Source organism: Bombina bombina, chromosome 2, assembly GCF_027579735.1.
Source record: "Bombina bombina isolate aBomBom1 chromosome 2, aBomBom1.pri, whole genome shotgun sequence".
NCBI classification, from domain to species: domain Eukaryota; kingdom Metazoa; phylum Chordata; class Amphibia; order Anura; family Bombinatoridae; genus Bombina; species Bombina bombina.
Genome location: NC_069500.1, coordinates 708948259 through 708962947, shown reverse-complemented (window position 1 = coordinate 708962947; position 14689 = coordinate 708948259). Strand labels below are relative to the sequence as shown.

At 45.7% G+C, this 14689-nt stretch overlaps 1 protein-coding gene across 1 annotated transcript in view; it reads left to right on the top strand.

Annotated features, from left to right (window-relative positions):
* The window catches only part of TDRD7 (tudor domain containing 7), a 477879-nt gene that overhangs the window by 324003 nt on the left and 139187 nt on the right, over window positions 1-14689 (top strand). The window lies entirely within an intron of this gene.

Genomic DNA, 14689 nt, shown 5'->3' with positions numbered 1-14689 from the left:
TTAGATTCTTCAATCAAGAAGTTTTTTTATTTTAAATGGTACCGGTGAGTACTATTTTCCTCAGGGAGATATATGAAGAAGATTTCTGCCCTGAGGTTGATGATCTTAGCAGTTGTAACTAAGTTCCATGTTGGTTCCCACAGAACTTCTGAAGGTAGTGCAAGAGAAATCTTCAGTGTGGAGAACGGTGTCATGCTACAAGCAGCATTGAGGTATGTTCAGTCTTTTATTCTGAGGAGACTTGGTATATCAGAGCTGGCTGACATTTTTTCCCTGCAAGGTAAGGGTTAATCAGTAGACCTGTACACTGAGGGTGTTACTGAGAGACCTATGTTTATTCATATTGCCTTAACATATGATGTTTACACTGTATGGGGCTTGGCACTAGGAGAGGCAGCTTGATACCTTATAGTTTATTACTAACATAAGTCAGGAGGGCTGCAAGTTTATTTATTATAAAGGGACCACATGGCTTGTTTTCAGACCGCTTCCCATGTGGTTATTCAGACTATTAGGACGACGTCCATGATGGGCGGGGCCTATTTCGCACACTCAGACGCGCAGTTTACTCTGACTGAGAAGGCAGCAGGCATTTGCTCCGGTGTGGCCTAAACTTCTGTTCTGTTCACCGGATTGTTGTCGAGTCTTTTTGCAATACCCTGGAGGCAGGTAGGCGCCACAGCAGAGCTGTGGCGAGGTGCAGGGGTAATTTTTTCAGTAAAAACATATTTTTTTGCTTAAAAATGTCTCTTAGAGGGTAAATTTACATTTTCCTTACAGGGTGCAATAATTTTTGGGCCAATTGAATAAAAATATTTAATTGTGTAGCATTTATTAACGTTTTTTGACAATCTGAGAAAAATTGTGCGCTTTTTATTTCTTAAAGGCGCAGTACACATTTTTCAAAAAGTGGTTTAAATCAATAAATAAGGTGATCTACGACTATTGTGGCTATTGCTAGTCTATTCAACATGTCTGACATTGAGGAAACTAATTGCTCTATGTGTTTTAGAAGCCATTGTGGTACCCCCTCTTACTTTTGTACCTCTTGTACTGAAAGGGCCTTACAATGTAAAAAGCATATTTTAAGTAATGAAAGTGTGCCTAAGGATGATTCTCAATCTGAAGAGAATCAGGATATGCTATCTAATTCTCCCCAAGTGTCACAACCTTTAACGCCCACACAAGCGACATCAAGTACTTCAAGTGCGTCAAATTCTTTTACTCTGCAGAATATGGCTGCAGTTATGTCAACTACCCTTACAGAGGTATTATCTAAATTACCAGTGTTAAAGGGTAAACGCAGTAGGTCAAGTATTAATGTAAATACTGAATCCTCTGATGCTTTGTTGGCTATTTCCGATGTTCCCTCACAGGGCTCTGAGTTGGGGGTCAGGGAATGATTGTCTGAAGGAGAACTTTCAGACCCAGGAAGTATGTTACCTCAGACAGATTCGGACGTTATGTCTTTTAAATTTAAGCTTGAACACCTCTGCCTGTTACTTAGGGAGGTTTTAGCGACTCTGGATGATTGTGACCCTATTGTAATTCCACCAGAGAAATTGTGTAAAATGGACAAATATTTAGAGGTACCTACTTACACTGATGTTTTTCCGGTTCCTAAAAGAATTTCGGAAATTGTAAAAAAAAGGAATGTGACAGACCAGGTATACCGTTCTCGCCTCCTCCTAATTTCAAGAAAATGTATCCCATATCAGACACCATTCGGGACTCTTGGCAGTCGGTCCCTAAGTAGTGATGTCGCGAATTGTTCGCCGGCGAATAGTTCCCGGTGAACATAGATCGTTCGCAGCGGCGGGCGAACATATGTGATGTTCGATCCGCCCCCTATTCTTCATCATTGAGTAAACTTTGACCCTGTATCTCACAGTCTGCAGACACATTACAGCCAATCAGCAGCAGACACTCCCTCCCAGCTCCTGGGCAGCAGCCATTTTAGATTCATTCTGATCCTGCATTGTTAGTGAGAGGGAGGGACAGTGTAGCTGCTGCTGATTTTTTTAGGGAAATTGATAGCTAGGCTAGTGTATTCAGTGTCCACTACAGTCCTGAAGGACTCATCTGATCTCTGCTGTTTGGACAGCACCCCAAAAAGCCCTTTTTAGGGCTAGAACATTTTTTATTTTTTCTCTTGTTAAGTGTGTTCAGTCCACGGGTCATCCATTACTTAAGGGATATATTCTCCTTCCCAACAGGAAGTTGCCAGAGGATCACCCAAGCAGAGCTGCTATATAGCTCCTCCCCTCACATGTCATATCCAGTCATTCTCTTGCAACCCTCAACAATGAAGGAGGTCGCGAGAGGAGCTGGAGTTTTTACTTAACTATTCTTCAATCAAAAGTTTGTTATTTTAAATGGCACCGGAGTGTGCCTTTTTTTCTATCTCAGGCAGTATTTGGAAGAAGAAACTGCCTGCGTTCTTTATCTATGATCTTAGCAGGCGTAACTAAGATCCACTGGCTGTACTCGACATTCTGAGGAGTGGTGTAACTTCAGAAACTGGGAATAGCATGCGGGGTCCTCCGCAAATGAGGTATGTGCAGTACTTTATTTTCTGGGAATGGAATTGACTAAGAAAATACTGCTGTTACCATATGATGTAAGTACAGCCTTAAATGCAGTAGTAGCAACTGGTATCAGGCTGATAAATGTATGCGCAGTCGAGTTATATTCTAGGGACTAGAATTTGACTGAGAAAATACTGTTAACACTGAAATAATACTTAAGCCTTCTCTGCAGTGGTAGCGACTGGTAGCAGGCTTAGTGATACCTTTGCATGACATTGACAAATGTTGTTTTTAATAAAACGTTTACTGGCATGTTATTCGTTTTTGTGAGGTACTTTGGGGTTAAATCGCTTTGGGCATGATTTTATTCCACATGGCTAACATATTTTTCTGCATGGAAACCGTTATATCAGGGCTCCCACTGTTGTGATTGGAGTGGGAGGGCCCTTGTTTTAGCGCCTTGTTGCGCAGTTAAAATTATTGCACAGTCTTTCTGCTTCTTCCTCCTTGATCCAGGACGTCTCTAGAGAGCTCAGGGGTCTGCAAATTTCATTTGTGAGGGAGGTAATCAGTCACAGCAGATCTGTGACAGTGTGCTGACTGTGATTAAAAGCGTTAAATCTTAATTGATATCTGTTTTATCCGTTTTGGGTATTGAGGGGTTAATCATCCTTTTGCTAATGTGTGCAATCCTCTGCTAATAATACACTTCTTGTTAAGAATTGTTTAATTATATCTGTATTTTTGAAGCGCTGCAGCGTTTTTTATATTGCTTGTAAACTTATTGAAGTGATTTCCAAGCTTGTTAGTTTCATTACTAAGTCTGTTTTAAACATGTCTGATTCAGAGGAAACTGTTTGTTCATCATGTTCAAAAGCCAATGTGGAGCCCAATAGAACGATGTGTACCAATTGTATTGATATTGCTTTGAATAAAAGTCAATCTGTACCGATAAAGAAGCTATCACCAGACAACGAGGGGGAAGTTATGCCGACCTAACTCTCCTCACGTGTCAGTACCTGCGTCTCCCGCTCGGGAGATGCGTAGGATTGAAACACCTAGTACATCTAGGCCCTTACAAATCACTTTACATGATATGGCTAATGTTATGAAAGAAGTATTATATAATATGCCCGAATTAAGGGGCAAACGCGATAGCTCTGGGTTAAGGACAGAGCGCGCTGATGACACGAGAGCCATGTCTGATACTGCGTCACAATTTGCAGAACATGAGGACGGTGAACTTGATTCTGTCGGTGACGGTTCTGATCCGGGGAGACCGGATTCAGAAATTTCGAATTTTAAATTTAAGCTTGAGAACCTCCGTGTGTTACTAGGGGAGGTATTAGCGGCTCTGAATGATTGCGACACGGTAGCAATTCCAGAGAAATTGTGTAGGTTGGATAGATACTATGCGCTACCGGTGTGTACTGACGTTTTTACTATACCAAAAAGACTTACAGAAATTATAAGTAAGGAGTTGGATAGACCCGGTGTGCCTTTTTCCCCTCCCCCGATATTTAGAAAAATGTTCCCTATAGACGCCACCACACAAGACTTATGGCAGACGGCTCCTAAGGTGGAGGGAGCAGTTTCTACGTTAGCCAAGCGTACCACTATCCCGGTGGAGGATAGCTGTGCTTTCTCAGATCCAATGGATAAGAAATTAGAGGGTTATCTTAAGAAAATGTTTGTTCGACAAGGTTTTATATTGCAGCCTCTTGCATGCATTGCGCCTGTCACGGCTGCAGCGGCATTCTGGTTTGAGTCTCTGGAAGAGGCGATTCGCACAGAGCTGTTAGATGAGGCCTTGAGCAAAGTTAGAACCCTTAAGCAAGCTAATGCGTTTGTTTTAGATGCCGTAGTACATCTAACCAAACTTACTGCTAAAAATTCCGGATTCGCCATACAGGCGCGCAGAGCGCTCTGGCTTAAATCCTGGTCAGCGGATGTAACTTCCAAGTCTAAACTACTTAACATTCCTTTCAAAGGGCAGACCTTATTCGGGCCCGGCTTGAAGGAAATTATTGCTGACATTACGGGAGGTAAGGGCCACGCCCTTCCTCAGGACAGGGCCAAACCAAAGGCCAAACAGTCTAATTTTCGTGCCTTTCGTAACTTCAAGGCAGGAGCAGCATCGACTTCCTCCGCTCCAAAACAGGAAGGAACTACTGCTCGTTACAGACAAGGTTGGAAAGGCAACCAGTCATGGAACAAGGGCAAGCAGGCCAGAAAGCCTACTCCCGCCCCTAAGACAGCATGAAGTCAGGGCCCCCTATCCAGAGACGGATTTAGTGGGGGGCAGACTTTTCTCTCTTTGCCCAGGCTTGGGCAAGAGATGTGCAGGATCCATGGACGTTAAAGATTATATCTCAGGGATACCTTCTGGACTTCAAAACCTCTCCTCCACAAGGGAGTTTCCATCTTTCGAGGTTATCGTCAAACCTAGTAAAGAGAGAGGCATTTCTTCAATGTGTACAAGACCTCTTAATCATGGGGGTGATCCACTCAGTTCCGCGATCGGAACAGGAATAAGGATTTTACTCAAATCTATTTGTGGTTCCCAAAAAAGAGGGAACCTTCAGACCAATCTTGGACTTAAAGATCTTAAACAAATTCCTAAGGGTACCATCGTTCAAGATGGAAACCATTCGAACCATCCTACCCATGATCCAAGAGGGTCAATATATGACCACGGTGGACTTAAAGGATGCTTACCTTCATATACCGATTCACAAAGATCATTATCGGTACCTGGGGTTTGCCTTTCTAGACAGGCATTACCAGTTTGTGGCTCTTCCCTTCGGGTTAGCCACGGCCCCGAGAATTTTTACGAAGGTTCTGGGCTCCCTTCTGGCGGTACTAAGACCACGAGGCATAGCGGTGGCTCCGTACCTAGACGACATTCTGATACAAGCGTCAAGTTTACAGAATGCAAAGTCTCATACAGAGATAGTTCTAGCGTTTCTGAGGTCGCATGGGTGGAAAGTGAACGTGGAAAAGAGTTCTCTGTTACCACTCACAAGGGTTCCTTTTCTAGGGACTCTTATAGATTCTGTAGAGATGAAGATTTACCTGACGGAGTCCAGGTTATCAAAGATTCTCAATGCTTGCCGTGTCCTTCATTCCGTTCCAAGCCCATCAGTAGCTCAGTGCATGGAGGTAATCGGCTTAATTGTCGCGGCAATGGACATAGTGCCATTTGCGCGCCTGCATCTCAGACCGCTGCAACTATGCATGCTCAGTCAATGGAACGGGGATTACTCAGATCTGCCCCCTTTGCTAAATCTGGACCAGGAGACCAGAGATTCGCTTCTCTGGTGGTTGTCACCGGTTCATCTGTCCAAAGGAATGACCTTTCGCAGGCCAGATTGGACGATTGTAACAATGGATGCCAGCCTTCTAGGCTGGGGAGCAGTCTGGAATTCCCTGAAGGCTCAGGGATCGTGGACTCAGGAGGAGAAACTCCTCCCAATAAACATTCTAGAATTAAGAGCAATATTCAATGCTCTTCTAGCTTGGCCTCAGTTAGCAAAGCTGAGGTTCATCAGATTTCAGTCGGACAATATCACGACTGTGGCTTACATCAATCATCAAGGGGGAACCAGGAGTTCCCTAGCGATGTTGGAAGTCTCAAAGATAATTCGCTGGGCAGAGTCTCACTCTTGCCACCTGTCAGCGATTCACATCCCAGGCGTAGAGAACTGGGAGGCGGATTTCCTAAGTCGCCAGACTTTTCATCCGGGAGAGTGGGAACTTCATCCGGAGGTATTTGCTCAACTGATTCGTCGTTGGGGCAAACCGGATCTGGATCTCATGGCATCTCGCCAGAACGCGAAGCTTCCTTGTTACGGATCCAGGTCCAGGGACCCGGGAGCGGTGCTGGTAGATGCATTAGCAGCCCCTTGGGTTTTCAACATAGCTTATGTGTTTCCACCATTTCCGTTGCTACCTCGACTGATTGCCAGGATCAAACAGGAGAGGGCATCGGTAATTCTGATAGTGCCTGCGTGGCCACGCAGGACCTGGTATGCAGACCTAGAGGACATGTCGTCCTGTCCACCATGGTCTCTTCCTCTGAGGCAGGACCTTCTAATTCAGGGTCCTTTCAACCATCCAAACCTAATTTCTCTGAGGCTGACTGCCTGGAAATTGAACGCTTGATTCTATCAAAGCGTGGGTTTTCGGATTCGGTTATTGATACATTAATACAGGCTCGGAAACCTGTGACAAGAAAAATTTACCATAAGATATGGCGTAAATATTTATATTGGTGCGAATCCAAGAGTTACTCATGGAGTAAGGTTAGGATTCCTAGGATATTAGCTTTTCTACAAGAGGGTTTAGAAAAGGGTTTATCCGCTAGTTCGCTAAAGGGACAGATTTCAGCTCTGTCTATTCTTTTACACAAACGTCTGGCAGAGCATCCAGACGTCCAGGCCTTTTGTCAGGCTTTGGCTAGAATTAAGCCTGTGTTTAAAGCTGTTGCTCCTCCGTGGAGCTTAAACTTGGTTCTTAAAGTTCTTCAGGGTGTTCCGTTTGAACCCCTTCATTCCATTGATATTAAGTTTTTATCTTGGAAAGTTTTGTTTTTGATGGCTATTTCCTCGGCTCGAAGAGTCTCTGAGTTATCTGCCTTACATTGTGATTCTCCTTATCTGATCTTTCATTCAGACAAGGTAGTTCTGCGTACTAAACCTGGGTTCTTACCTAAGGTTGTTTCTAACAGGAATATCAATCAAGAGATTGTTGTTCCATCATTATGTCCTAATCCTTCTTCAAAGAAGGAACGTCTTTTGCATAATCTAGATGTGGACCGTGCTCTGAAGTTCTACTTACAGGCAACTAAAGATTTTATACAAACTTCTTCTCTGTTTGTCGTTTACTCTGGACAGAGGAGAGGTCAAAAGGCTTCGGCTACCTCTCTCTCTTTTTGGCTTCGTAGCGTAATACGTTTAGCCTATGAGACTGCTGGACAGCAGCCTCCTGAAAGAATTACAGCTCATTCCACCAGAGCTGTGGCTTCCACCTGGGCCTTTAAGAATGAGGCCTCTGTTGAACAGATTTGCAAGGCTGCAACTTGGTCTTCACTTCATACTTTTTCCAAATTTTCCAAATTTGACACTTTCGCTTCTTCGGAGGCTGGTTTTGGGAGAAAGGTTCTACAGGCAGTGGTTCCTTCTGTTTAATGTTCCTGCCTTGTCCCTCCCATCATCCGTGTACTTAGCTTTGGTATTGGTATCCCATAAGTAATGGATGACCCGTGGACTGAACACACTTAACAAGAGAAAACATAATTTATGCTTACCTGATAAATTTATTTCTCTTGTAGTGTGTTCAGTCCACGGCCCGCCCTGTCTTTTTCAGGCAGGTTCTAAATTTTAAATTTATAACTCCAGTCACCACTGCACCTTATAGTTTCTCCTTTCTCGTCTTGTTTCGGTCGAATGACTGGATATGACATGTGAGGGGAGGAGCTATATAGCAGCTCTGCTTGGGTGATCCTCTTGCAACTTCCTGTTGGGAAGGAGAATATATCCCTTAAGTAATGGATGACCCGTGGACTGAACACACTTAACAAGAGAAAAAATAAAAAATGTTCTAGCCCTAAAAAGGGCTTTTTGGGGTGCTGTCCAAACAGCAGAGATCAGATGAGTCCTTCAGGACTGTAGTGGACACTGAATACACTAGCCTAGCTATCAATTTCCCTAAAAAAATCAGCAGCAGCTACACTGTCCCTCCCTCTCACTAACAATGCAGGATCAGAATGAATCTAAAATGGCTGCTGCCCAGGAGAAATAAATTTATCAGGTAAGCATAAATTATGTTTTTTTGCCTTTGTAATTTTGACTGTGAAACATCAGTCTGCTAGTGTAATCTAATTGCAGTTGCCTGCCTGCCAGCGTGTGTGCCAGGCCCATTTGCCAACTAGTGCCACCACTCATATTTGTTGTAACAGTAGTGTAAATATTTAAAAAAAAAAAACTTTTTTGACTGTGAAACATCAGTCTACTAGTGTAATCTAATTGCAGTTGCCTGCCTGCCAGCGTGTGTGCCAGGCCCACTTGCCAACTAGTGCCACCACTCATATTTGTTGTAACAGTAGTGTAAATATTTAAAAAAAAACTTTTTTGACTGTTAAACATCAGTCTGCTAGTGTAATCTAATTGCAGTTGCCTGCCTGCCTGCCAGTGTGTGTGCCAGGCCCACTTGCCAACTAGTGCCACCACTCATATCTTTTGTAACAGTAGTGTAAATATTTAAAAAATAAACTTTTTGGATTGTGAAACATCAGTCTGCTTTTTTGTGTCAGGCTCACAGCGAATACTGTGCCCACTTGCCCAGTGGCACCACTCATATTTTGTTTAATAGTAGTGTAAGTGTACATTAAAAAAAAAGATGACAGGCAGAGGCAGGCCACCCCACAGGTGCCGTCGTGGTGCTGTGATTCCCTTTGACCCTACAATAATGCCCAGTGTTCAGAGGCCACGTACCATGAACGTGAAAAGTTCTGAGGAGGACCTAGTTGACTGGCTAACACAGGACACCCAATCTTCTACAGCTTCCGCTCGGAACCTTGACGCACCATCCACCTCCAGCTTAGCTTCGGGCACCTCTCAAGTGACCACTCGCCCGCCTGCCGCCACCACCAACACTAGCACCACAGCCGCTTCACTTGATCAGTCAGAGGAGTTATTGACACATCAGTTTGAAAAAATGAGTGAAGCGCAACCATCATTGACAGAGGATGTAGTTAACAGTGATATGTCTCAGTCAGGCAGCATTACAGACATGGACGTACGGTGTGATGATGATGATGTTGTACCCGCTGCTGCTTCCTTTGTTGATTTGTCAGATACAAGTGAAGCGGTTGATGATGATGCGTCCGTGGGTGCCCGCTAGAAGAGAAGAAGAAGAGGGGGAAAGTTCAGATGGGGAGACAGAGAGGAGGAGAAGACGAGTTGGAAGCATGGGGAGGTCGTCGCAAGGAGCTAGTGGCACAGTCAGACAGCCTGCATCGGCACCCGGGGTCAGCCAGACAGCACGCCAATCAACGCATGCTGTTGCCACCACCAGAATGCCATCATCGCAGAGCTCAGCAGTGTGGCATTTTTTTTGTGTGTCTGCCTCTGACAACAGCGATGCCATTTGCAACCTGTGCCAAAAGAAACTGAGTCGTGGGAAGTCCAACACCCACCTAGGTACAACTGCTTTGCGAAGGCACATGATCTCACATCACAAACGCCGATGGGATGAACACATGAGTAGAAGCAGCACACAAACTCAAAGCCGCCATCCTCCTCCTGGTCCAGCATCTTCAGCCACGTCAACCACTGCTGTCCTCCTTGCCCCCTCTCAACCATCCGCCACTCCGTCTCTCTTCCGTAGCAGTTCCTGCTCATCTGCCCACAGTCAGGTGTCTGTCAAGGACATGTTTGAGCGTAAGAAGTGTCCCAAAGTCACCCCCTTGCCCGGCGTCTGACAGCTGGCTTGTCTGAACTCTTAGCCCGCCAGCTTTTACCATACAAGCTGGTGGAGTCTGAGGCGTTCAAAAAATTTGTAGCTATTGGGACACCGCAGTGGAAGGTACCCGGACGAAATTTCTTTGCACAAAAGGCAATCCCCAACCTGTACTCGATTGTGCGAAAGGAAGTAATGGCATGTCTGGCACACAGTGTTGGGGCAAGGGTCCATCTGACCACTGATAGCTGGTCTGCAAAGCATGGTCAGGGCAGGTATATCACCTACACTGCGCATTGGGTAAACCTGCTGACGGCTGCCAAGCATGGAATGTGTGGCTCTGCAGAGGACACCGCCACAACTTGCAGGCAGACCTGCTGCCACCTCTACTCCTCCTAATCCATCCTCTTCCATAACCTCTTCCTCGGCTGAGTCCACTTCTGCTGCTGCATCTTGCTCCACATCAACGGCACCCCCCCAGCTCCGCAGGTACTATTCCACATCCCGGATACGGCAGTGTCATGCCGTCTTGGGGTTGACTTGCCTGAAAGCAGAGAGTCACACCGGAACAACACTCCTGTCCGCCCTGAACGCACAGGTGGATCAGTGGCTGACTCCGCACCAACTAAAGAGCGGCGAAGTGGTTTCTGACAACGGAAGTAATTTGGTGGCGGCATTGAAATTGGTCAAGTCGATCTGATCGTACAACGCTTTGTGCATAAGTACCCAGGCTTACAGGACGTCCTGAAGCAGGCCAGGAAGGTGTGTGGCCATTTGAGGCGTTCCTACACGGCCATGGCGCACTTTTCCGATATCCAGCGGCGAAACAACATGCCAGTGAGGTGCCTTATTTGCGACAGCCCAACACGTTGGAATTCAACACTCCTAATGTTCGACCGCCTGCTCCAACAAGAAAAAGCCGTTAACGAGTATTTGTATGACCGGGGTGCTAGGACAGCCTCTGCGGAGCTGGGATTTTTTTTCCCACGTTACTGGGCGCTCATGCGCAATGCCTGTAGGCTCATGCGTCCTTTTGAGGAGGTGACAAACCTAGTCAGTCGCACCGAAGGCACCATCAGCGACATCATACCATTTGTTTTATTCCTGAAGCGTGCCCTGCGAAGAGTGCTGGATCAGGCCGTAGATGAGCGTGAAGAGGTAGAGTTGTGGTCACCATCACCACCAGAAACAGCCTTATCAGCATCGCTTGCTGGACCAGCGACAACGCTGGAAGAGGATTGTGGCTTTGAGGAGGAGGAGGAGGAAGACCAACCACAACAGTCATCCCAGGGTGCTCGTTGTCACCTATCTGGTACCCGTGGTGTACGTGGCTGGGGGGAAGAAGATACCTTCAGTGAGATCAGTGAGGATGAGGAACGGGACATGAGTAGCTCGGCATTCAACCTTGTGCAAATGGGGTCTTTCATGCTGTCGTGCCTGTTGAGGGACCCTCGTATAAAAAAGCTGAAGGAGAACGACCTGTACTGGGTGTCCACCCTGCTAGACCCCCGGTATAAGCATAAAGTGCCTGAAATGTTACCAAATTACCGCAAGTCGGAAAGGATGCAGCAGTTCCAAAATAAATTAAAAAGTATGCTTTACACAGCGTATAAGGGTGATGTCACAGCACAACGGGAATCTAACAGGGGAAGAGGTGAAAGTAATCCTCCGACTCCCACCCCGGCAAGGACAGGACGCTTTACAGACGTGTTGTTGATGGATTACATGCGGAGCTTTTTAAGTCCTACGCATCGCCACAGCCCTTCGGGGTCCACCCTCAGAGAACGACTCGACCGACAGGTAGCAGATTACCTCGCCTTAACTGCAGATATCGACACTCTGAGGAGCGATGAACCCCTTGACTACTGGGTGTGCAGGCTTGACCTGTGGCCTGAGCTATCCCAATTTGCGATAGAACTTCTGGCCTGCCCCGCTTCAAGTGTCCTGTCAGAAAGGACCTTCAGTGCAACAGGAGGTATTATCACTGAGAAGAGAAGTCGCCTAGGTCAAAAAAGTCTAGATTACCTCACCTTTATTAAGATGAATGAGGGATGGATCCCGAAGGGACTGACAGTGGGCGATACATTCGACTAAAAAAGGCCTGATGAGATGAGCTGCCTTGGGCTAAAAATGGTCCACAGCTGCTGTATTTTATCTCTGAATGCCGGATGACTTGCGTGACTTATCCGCCACCAACTAGGGTTCAAGCCGCAATGTTTTAGGGCACTTTCTGCCTGGGAAACAAACATCAATTTTTCTGGCGGCTGCAACAATACCTAATTTTTCAGGCATGTGTACATGCCTAATTTTTCTGGCCTCTGGTGCTGCACTGTGACTTCAAAAACCAAACCAATAAAAAAGGCACATAACAGGGATTAAACTGATAGGAATAGTACTACTTAACACACCACTCCTATCTGGTGGCACATTAGATTGCACGCGCAGTGCCCCAAATTTGACTAAAGTGTCTAAACAAGTTTCTCAGAGTTCAAGATGGAGACTATACGAACAATCTTGATCCAGGAGGGTCAATATATGACTACCGTGGACTTGAAGGATGCATACCTTCATATCCCTACTCACAAGGATCATCATCAGTTCCTAAGGTTTGCCTTTCTGGACAATCCTTTTCAGTTCGTGGCTCTTCCCTTCGGGTTGGCCATAGCACCCAGGATCTTCACAAAGGTTCTAGGGTCCCTTCTGGCGGTTCTCAGACCACGGGGCATAGCAGTGGCGCCTTATCTGGACGATAATTTAATTCAGGCGTCGACTTATCTCTGACAAAATCTCATACAGACACAGTGTTGTCTTTTCTGAGAACTCACGGTTGGAAGGTGAATCTAGAAAAGAGTTCACTAGTTCCACAGACAAAGGTTCCCTTCTTGGGAACTCTGATATACTCGGTAGACATGAAAATATTTCTGACGGAGATCAGAAAATCAAAAATTCAAAATACTTGCCGAGCCCTTCAGTCCATTCCTCGGCCATCAGTGGCCCAGTGTATGGAGGTAATTGGATTAATGGTAGCGGCAATGGACATCATTCCGTTTGCTCGTTTTCATCTCAGACCACTGCAGCTGTGCATGCTCAGGCAGTGAAATGGGGACTATGCGAATTTATCTCCTCAGATGAATCTGGATCAAAAGACCAGAGACTCTCTTCTTTGGTGGTTGTCACTGGATCATCTGTCCCAGGGGACGTGTGTTCCGCAGACCCTCATGGGTAATAGTGACAACGGACGCCAGTCTCCTGGGCTGGGGTGCAGTCTGGAATTCCCTGAAGGCTCAGGGTGTATGGACTCAGGTGGAGTCTCTACTTCCAATCAATATTCTGGAATTGAGAGCAATATTTAATGCACTTCAGGCATGGCCTCAGTTGGCTTCGGCCAAGTTTATCAGATTCCAGTCGGGCAATATCACAACTGTAGCTTATATCAATCATCAGGGGGGAACGAGGAGTTCCTTAGCGATGATAGAAGTGTCCAAGATAATTCGATGGGCTGAGGCCCACTCTTCTTATCTGTCGGCAATCTACATCCCAGGTGTAGAGAACTTTTCATCCGGGGGAGTGGGAACTCCAGCCGGAGGTGTTTGCCTCACTGATTCTCAGATGGAGCAGACCGGAATTGGATCTGATGGCATCTCGTCAGAATGCCAAGCTTCCAAGATACGGATCCAGGGTGAGGGATCCCCAGGCCGAACTGATAGATTCCTTGGCAGTACCTTGGTCGTTCAGCCTAGCTTATGTGTTTCCACCATTTCCTCTCCTTCCACTCGGTAATTCTGATCGCGCCTGCGTGGCCACGCAGGACTTGGTATGCGGATCTAGTGGACATGTCCTCTCTGCCACCGTGGAAACTTCCTTTGAGACATGACCTTCTCATTCAGGGACCTTTTCAACATCCAAATCTAAATTCTCTGCAGCTGACTGCTTGGAGATTGACTTTATCTAAGTGGGGATTCTCAGATTCAGTCACTGATACTTTGATACAGACTAGAAAGCCTGTCGCTAGAAAGATCTATCATAAGATATGGCGTAAATATCTTTTCTCCAACATAGGTGTGTCCGGTCCACGGCGTCATCCTTACTTGTGGGATATTCTCTTCCCCAACAGGAAATGGCAAAGAGCCCAGCAAAGCTGGTCACATGATCCCTCCTAGGCTCCGCCTTCCCCAGTCATTCTCTTTGCCGTTGTACAGGCAACATCTCCACGGAGATGGCTTAGAGTTTTTTGGTGTTTAACTGTAGTTTTTATTATTCAATCAAGAGTTTGTTATTTTAAAATAGTGCTGGTATGTACTATTTACTCTGAAACAGAAAGGTGATGAAGATTTCTGTTTGTAAGAGGAAAATGATTTTAGCAACCGTTACTAAAATCGATGGCTGTTTCCACACAGGACTGTTGAGAGGAATTAACTTCAGTTGGGGGAAACAGTGAGCAGACTTTTGCTGCTTGAGGTATGACACATTTCTAACAAGACGATGTAATGCTGGAAGCTGTCATTTTCCCTATGGGATCCGGTAAGCCATTTTTATTACATAAGAAAAAAAAGGGCTTCACAAGGGCTTTTAAGACTGTAGACATTTTCTGGGCTAAAACGATTGATATATAAACATATTTTATACTTCATAGCTTTGAGGAATTATTTTATTCTTGGGAATTATGTAAAATAACCGGCAAGGTATTGGACACCTTATCC